Source organism: Lolium perenne, chromosome 7, assembly GCF_019359855.2.
Source record: "Lolium perenne isolate Kyuss_39 chromosome 7, Kyuss_2.0, whole genome shotgun sequence".
NCBI lineage: Eukaryota > Viridiplantae > Streptophyta > Magnoliopsida > Poales > Poaceae > Lolium > Lolium perenne.
This window is the reverse complement of record NC_067250.2, coordinates 4,329,593-4,338,211: the sequence shown is the minus strand read 5'-3', so window position 1 is coordinate 4,338,211 and position 8,619 is coordinate 4,329,593. Positions and strand designations below refer to the sequence as shown.

Here is an 8,619-nt window from a genome sequence, read left to right as displayed (position 1 = left end):
TGAAAAGGCAGTTCTTATTCTTCTCTCAAAACTATCAAGAAAACAAAATAGAAAAATACTTGAAGCGCAAAATCAGTTTATGCCTAGGTGAATTACCCTCCTTTGAGGGTCCATATCCACTTCCAGATTTTTTTTCTTTTTGATGGTAAAACAGTATACGAATTGCTTACTGCGGCAGCTGATACTACAGACCATTTATGTAATAACTTCCATATGAAAAGGGAAGCCAACATATTTTAAATATTACTGTACATACAGTGAAATCGGAGGAAAATTACTTCCACCATCTCCAGGCAAACGGATATTGAAAGAACAAATGATCTTTTGTCTCAATTTTGAGTTGGTTGCACAATGCACATCTATAATCTTCCAAAAATAAATTATGTGCTACAACAGGGCTCTTGTAAGGTTTTTGGGTCCAGTATGGGGACTGGCTGATGGAATTTTTTGGTAGTCATAAGTATCTGTGGGTTTGTACTAACAATGTATATATCATTCGGCCAGTAGCTTTATTTGCTATTCTCTAATAATACATGTCTGAAATGCACATGAAAGGTGTGGACACAACATACATGAAGTGTATATCATATTAAACGATGGAGATGCTAAAAACTAAGGAGAGAGTGGAGTGCATTACGGAGGTGGAGAAGTCTTCATTATGATCTACTGCTTGGCGCTACAGTTTGCGTCATCAGATGAAAGGATAATGATGTATTCCTTGTTCTTCCTTGAGGACTGTGGGCGTGGAGGGTGGCTTGGTTTCTTTGTGAAGGATCTTGTTGAGCCATTGCCGGATGCACGGATGGGTCTTGGTTCAAGGAGACAATTAATGGTTCCTTATTGGCGGTGTATATGAAGGTGTTATATCCCTTGTTGTGCCGGTACCTTGTAGGCTCCTTGATGGGGTACGTGCTATTTTCTTTGGTGTGTACTATTCTAGATCAGGTTATGCACACTCTTTTTCTTCTTCTCGGTAGGATATGCCATGGGTAGGCACGAATGGCTCCTCCCTATCGGAATCTGCTTGTTGTTCATTCCTCGGGCAGGAGAGAATAGCATGGGTTTTCGGGGAAAGCTTAATGTTTACAGAGAAAGAGAAAAACTTATCTTATCTAAATCTCAAAAGTTAGCTGTATATTTTGATTATCAGTTTGAAAGTATCATACTACTCCGATGTTAACAATAGAACTACAGTGTTTGCATATTAATTAGTACCATTGAGTTATATATAGGAAACAAAGGAGAACAGGCTTCAGGGAAAAAGTGACCGTGGTCTTCTGAATTTTACTAAATTGATCAATTCTTGTTTTGAACAGTACATAAAAAAATAAAATCTAGAGAAGCTAAGCAATAGCCAATTATATATGAAAAACATAGCTTACTACCAAAGGAACCAAGCAGAACAGTAAGAGATACCATGGAAACAAATTCGCAAAACAAAAAGATAATATGGAAACAAAAGAAGTGCAAGCTGTTCTCCAATACACATATTGATTATGTTCCAAGTTCGAACCATGCAAAAGAAAGCGAATTACAGAAGGATCTGTCATCTGCAGATACCCTGAAGTTCGGTACCGGAGAAATGTCTTGGTCCTGCAATCAGTAGCACCTCTCTACTTATTAGCGCTGGACGATCCTGTGTTTAAAATTCCAGTTTTGCCTATGATTCTGTGTTTAAAAACCACTAATTCAGTAATTGGTCCCATCTGATGATATGCTAAAACTGAAACATAATTCCAGTTAAAACAGCTCCATAGCATTTATAGACATAACACATGATCTCAAAAGGCCCCAATACAAAATACTGGCAGCACTTGTACTCCAGAGCTAGTTATCTTAAAGCCTATTGCCATGAGGAACTCCACCGCTAGAATGAGCAGGAAACTGGATGTTTTCAGCAGGAGAAAAAACCAGTGATAAACAGCGTAGATCAACTGAGTGTTCAAGGTACATATAACAAAAATCCAACAATATGTCAAGGGTGGACAGCCACAGAAAAGATCTTGCATGTGAACGAACGATGTTGTTCTGCATCTAACTTCTGATGGAGCCATATTTCTGAGATCAACTTTATCATACTGTATCTCCTCTAGGATCAATCTATTGCGAAGTAATCTTCCAGTACCGATAGTTCTGTGGACATATTAAAGGATGCTAGAGAATAGCCATTTCTGCCAAACATGAGGGAAAGTTCTTGCAATAGCTGAACATGCAAATACTCTGTAGAAATTATCCAATGGTATTCAGGCCACTTCCTGAACCAAATCTTGTGCAGAACTTGGGCCAACATACCGGAAGAAGTCCCAACCGTCGGTAATGAAGGCCTAACACCAACCGGAGAACCAGACCTGGACGAAGGCACAATGGGCACAGGTGGAAAAAGAGAAACTGCGGGCTGCAGCAACATCCTGGAGGCCATGATGATGCTGCGGAACCGAAGAAGGCGAGGAAGGAGTACGGCCTCGCTGACGGCCGGTACCACGCACACTCGTAGGGTACCTACAGGGAAAAAGACCAGGCATCATAAGGAGACAATGAATGCACGGCGCGATAAATACAATCGGCATATGTAGTTAGATTATTTAATGTCTACAACTTCATAAACATGCAGTGCTCAAGACAAAATGATTAATATATCGCAGCCAAACTATAAGAAGATGACAACAGACTGCATACCTTTGTATGGTTATGAGAGTTAACATTGTAGATAGTGTAATCCGGAAATGCAAGCTTCGGTACTGTACTTGCTGCCGCAATAGTATGAAGCAAAATTAACTGATGCAGGCAATGACAAAAGAAAAATGGATGCTCAACCTTTACAGACTAACATGTGTGCAGCATAAGGAGAGACCACCAGAGAACCCTGAAGACAAAAGTTTAAGTTGTCAAACAAGAGAAGATCATGTCCCCATACCATGATGTAGCAAGATGAAACCACACTGCTAATTAGTAATTGAGCAATAGTATAGTTCAAAGACTAAAGGTGTGTGCAATAGTAAACTCATTTCTTCTATACCTAACATCAAATTTCGATACTATTTAGTTAGTCCATACATGTATCGACCTAAACAACCAAAATATTCTGAAGTTGCAGTGTATGGTCAGAGCAGTTATGGATATAATTTTTTTTAGACTGACAGATTAAGTTGGATGCAGTGGAGCTTCCCAAAATAAAAACTGTGCAGCACCCAGAACTATATTGCTTGAGACCTAATTAGTTGAAGTACCATAATGCACATTTCCAATCCAATCTGCTCATAGCAGGTTTGCGTTGTGAACTAATTGAGTCATCAGTCGCATACCACGCGTTTATAGTCACTCCTATCCCCCTAATCAACAACTGGTTTGAAGATGTGATCAATTGAGAAAAATGGGCGAAAATTTCCTCTGTTGGCACGGTAGTTAAATATAACCTTATAGAGCATCAAACGGATCTAGACAGAGAAGAATATGTGTGAAGCAAAATATCCACAGCCCCAAGTATTACAAACATATAATCTGTATCATCTATTGGTAAACATAAACTACCCTTCTTATTTATAAACAAAGCTAAACTTGATTTAATCGAACAAGATTAATGTATGGCCAATTGACCATGAAGGATTGGGCTAACATCTAAGATAACAAATGTACCTGCAAAGGCATGTAGTTGAAGTGGAAGTGTGATGAAGGAAACTTCTTGCAGGTTTAATACTTGCAGGGACTGGTATAAACGCAAATGATGGAAGAAATAGGAGATAATTGTCCCTCATGGATATAAGGGGATCAACAAGATCATGTGCTAAACCGCTACCCATGATATCAGTGAATAAATCCGTGGTTTCGTCCTTTCTTTCTTCCTTTTGTCACCGTTACCCATGACCCATCTTCTTATTGAGGCCTGAAACACAGAGATGCCACAGACCACCACAACCATCGAATCCATTTAGGCACCAGCGCCCTGCAAGACGGAGAGATCAAGAGCATGGAGAAAAAAAACCATCTAGAAGAGCGACAAAAAATTAAGTGGCATACCCGAGGGGTGTTTCTCGTCAGGAACGCCTCCTCCTAAAAATATCACAGGAACACCCAAATCAGTGGAGTCCATCCTCCTGAAGCTGCACCTCAAGCTCCTCCTCGGGCCTGCGATTTCTTAGCCTGTAGAGGGAGGGAGGGAGGGAGAGAGAGCAGTTGGCCATTTACATCGTAGCTGCTCTTCACGGCCCGACAGAGTCGACGGAGCCCATGTGCAACACTCCCCGCATCGCGCCTCCTCCTCGAGCTCGTCGGCGGCTGTATGGCGGAGTAGACGGCGGCCTGGAACCACCCTCCCCACGATGCGCCCGCTGCTGCTCGTCGGAGCCGTCACAGCAAAGCCTCCCGCGACGGGCCTCGTCGCGCTCGTCGACAGCGGCCTGGCGGAGCCTCCCGCAACACGGCGCGCCTCCTCGCGCCCATCGGACGCGCCCTGGCGGAACCCCTTGCGACGCGCTTGTCGGCGGCGACCCGGCGGAGCCTCCCGCGGCACGCTCAACCTCCCACGATGCGCCTCCTCCCTACTGCTGCTCCGAGGACCTAACCACACCGCAGAAGGGTTTGTGTGGGCAGGAGAATCTGCTGGGCAGGGGGAGATGGGTGGATGTATAGCCGACCATGGCGCCTGGAACTCCATGGGAGTCTTCTAGAGGGTCAAAGCGGTGCGGCAGTAACAAAACGAACAGTAGCCAGAGAAAGGAATATGCTACACTCACCCAGATCTAAAATTTAAAGCATCACCATGTGAACCACCAGATTGTAACAAATCAGATGAAAATTGCAAGACGCCTCAAAAGTTGCACCCCAAACAATAACAGACCAGATGAAAACACGTGTCAACAGGACAGGGGCACGAAAACTAAACCCAAAATTATGACAAAAATGAAGTCAGTTCCCAAATAGTATAGTAGTTATTAGATGGACCCGCGCACTCTGCCACACCGTCCTCTGGTACACGCGTTTAACTTTAGGGCATTCTTTTCTTTTGCTTGATTGCAAACAAGAGCACAAAGGGAATGAATGAACGGAACCCACTCAACCGATAGACTGCAAGCAGTATATATTGCTCACTGCGAGTTGTATTAGCGCTCGCCTGCATTCCTCCCACAACGTAGGTACCATGAACCGGCTCATCTTTACCTCCTTTTCATTTTTTCGTCATTTTTTTGTTTAGTTTCCTGTAAACATTTTTCTTAGAAACACACTACCATTGACCGGCTCATCTTCACTTCCTTTTCATTTTTTTCGTCTTTTTTTGGTTTAGTTTCTTGTATACATTTTTGTTAGAAACACAGTAACATGGACCGGCTCATCTTCACCACCTTTTCATTTTTCGTCTCTTTTTTTTGTTTAGTTTCCTGTATATATTTTTTTGTATATTTTTACTTCGTATTTATGTTTCTTTTTATTTCAGTTTCTTCTTTCCTGATTTTTTTCAGGTTTTCCTTTTTTAAATATGGTAGGGAAGCCCCTACAGTAACAATTTTTTCAAAAATAACCTAAATATGTGTCCCTGTTTTTTTTGTTAAAATATTTTTAAAATCAAGAACTTTTTAAAAACTACATATTTTAAATTTTAACTTTTTTACCGATGGACAATTTTCAATGTGAACCATTTTTACCAGATTAATATTTTTAGAGCCGAACATTTTTACACGATGAATAATTTTAAATTTGGGGAAATACTTTTGTACATCCACGCATGGGTGTGGGTATTTCCGTCACCGTTCATTTATTCCTCGAGATTATTTTTACCAGATGAATTTTTTTTTAATTTGAAACTTTTTACCCAATGAATAGTTTTAAATTTGAACAATTTTTAACTATATCTGAACCTTCTTAATCAGTGAACAATTTTTAATTTGGAACCCTTTTTCCAGGTGAACTCTTTTTGAAATCCGAACCTTCTTAAAACCTGGTGAATAATTTTAAATTTAAAACCTTTTTTCTGGTGAACTTTCTAAAAATGTAAACAGTTTTTTAGAAGTCTGAACCATTTTATTCATACTGCTTGATGTCTGGCTCGCTTGCTTGCTGGTTGCGGTTCTTTTTTGAAGTTGGCACTGTTATGTACAATGGCTCACTCTTCATTAAGTGGGGGGAAGAATAACGTGAGTGTGCGACCCGCGCATTGGTTGGACGCCACGAGCGACGTGGTGATCAAGATGAATCTTCCGGCTCGCGTGAAACCATACATAGGGCATCCCAGCACATGATCAACACAACGCAATATTTCTTGCACTGGTCCCCGTGATAGGGATGTGCCGATCGCTCAGAGACATGCCCAACACTGGGAGCTTAGAGCTCTTAGGAGATACCACCACTCATCCAAGCATTCTTTCAATGCTTGAGAGTCACAAAAGTTCTTAGACCCACTCTTAGCGGAAAGATTATGTTAAAAAAATAAAAAGAAAAAGAAAAAGAAAAAGAAAAGTTTAGCTTGAAAATAGGAGATGCCGGGAAGGGATCTCTTAGTTTGGAAAGCATATTTGGTGCAGAACTGGATGTTGCTCGAGTGAAACACCATGCTACCTCGGACCGGTGTAATGCGCTCTGATCTACCTTCTTTCTTGAGTCGGTGACCATCAACAGAGAGAAGGTGATTACTTTGATGTGCCATGAGAGTTTTTCGTGTATTTAGTTTTTTCGTGAGATCGAAAGAAGAGAATACAAGTACATTACAAAATTTTCCAACTTTTTTAATCAATTTACTAAATGAAATCTTTGACTTTTTCCCATGATAGAATAGAAGGAAAGAGATACGACTTTGACTCTAACTAGTGCTTAAGCAAACAAAAAAAAGGATGAGAATCCTTCTGGAATGAGAGATCCAAGTGGGGTCAGTAGTAATAATATTTAGTAAGCACCACCAAAATATAAATTAGTATATGCTAATTGCTTAAGAAGCAAGTCTCAAGGCCCCTCGCCCCTTAGTTCTTGCTAAATTTTTCTTCCTCTCCAAAATATTTCGTCATTCCAGATGCTTATTGGACTTGACTGTAGGTGTGCAAAAATACTTGCACGTAAAGAACCAATATAGCATGGCTCAAACTCTCCATGTGACTTCGGTCCTTAGTAGACCTCAATGTCTATGTATTATAACACTTGTTTTAAAATAAAACAAAAAAATGGAGAAAATAGAAAAAAACAAAAAATTACATTGTGCCCCTGTCCATGATTGATCTACTAAATATTTCCAACAAGATCCGATGAAATTTTCAGGTAAAAATATCATTTGTAGTTAATACGATAGCTAAGAATGTGTACACCACCACCATTCGATTTCATTCTCCATGCTCCCGAGTCACTGAGGCTCAACACCTCATGCATACCTATTTTTAATGAAAAATGCAAGAAAAATGCAGGAAATAGGAGGTTAGCTTGAGAATTGGATACGTGAGGAAGGGAACACTTATTAAGACACGAAGCTAATGTTTAGTATAAGGTGAAGATGTGATGTTGGACTGATCCGGTGCGATACCATGCCACCCAAATACTACACTCATGAAATGCCTTCGATTATGTCGGTGTACTAATCACTATCTTTCTCTCCTCCTCTATATCCTCTGGTACGGTATGGGCACACAACATCCTCCACAACTTCCTCAAGCTTTGCACTGCACATGTTGGCCTTCAAGATATATTATGTGTATTTGAAATCTAAACACTCAGATGGGCAGCTTATTTTGGAGTTTGATGGAATATATTTGGATGACAGATTGTGAGGACCGGTCAGGGTTGGTGATGATGTGTTTAATCAAATGTATTGAATTGTAACTTTATAGTTTCTTGATACAAGATCCTTAATGAAATCATGAACATGGGTCCTCCGAAAAAGATGAGCAACATTTCAGCTCTACTTTGTTGTGTTGTTGGGTTTTGGCGAGCATCCAATAAAACACCTTTCACTTGAAACATTGTTTTTTTTTTGTGGACACTGGTTCTTGTTATGGTCTAAATTGACTGCCCAAAGGTTGGAATTAACCCCGGCTTCTTTCTAGGAATCAAACCCTTAAATCATCCAAAACCTTATATTTAGTTTTTTCGTGAGATCGGAAGAAGAGAATGCAAGTAATTTATTTTTTTTGAACTTTTGTCTCAATTTACTAAGTGAAATATTAGGGCTCCTTTGATTCATAGGATACGAAAATCATAGTAATAGGAACATCATAGGATTACGATATCATGCATACTTGAATCCTATGGAAGATGAAGTGTGTTTGACTGTAGCAAATGAATTTTCCGTAAAGTATGACCTAATGTTTTTTCCTAGAAGAAGAAGAAGGAGAAGGAGAAGAAGAAGAAGAAGGAGGAGAAGGAGAAGGAGAAGAAGAAGAAGAAGAAGAAGATCCTAGAATGAGTGAGCCAAGTCGAGTCAATAGTAAGGGAAACCCCCACCGGTAAAATATCCTGCACTTGGAAGAAGAACTAGGAAAAAAAACGGTAATAATTCCCCCTAGTTCTCACTAATTTATTCTTCCCCTACAAACTATTTCGTTATTCTAGATTCTTATCATAGCTTATTGTAGATGCGCAAAATACTCTGCACGCGAAGAACCAAATATATCACGACTCACACCCTCTCCGTGACTTCACTCTTTTGAA

General features: G+C 40.2%; 1 long non-coding RNA gene across 2 annotated transcripts; it reads right to left on the bottom strand.

Moving 5' to 3' along the window:
• Nucleotides 1-1,452: 1,452 nt before the first annotated feature.
• Nucleotides 1,453-4,316, bottom strand: LOC127311629 (uncharacterized). 2 transcript variants are annotated; one of them, XR_011749525.1, is made up of 4 exons: nt 4,015-4,316; nt 3,634-3,940; nt 2,677-2,863; nt 1,453-2,499 (listed from the first exon to the last, which is right to left on the bottom strand). It is a non-coding gene; the product is annotated as an uncharacterized lncRNA (long non-coding RNA). The 2 variants fall into 2 exon arrangements; XR_011749524.1 differs by lacking the exon at nt 4,015-4,316 and having other exon boundaries at nt 3,634-3,959.
• Nucleotides 4,317-8,619: the final 4,303 nt, after the last annotated feature.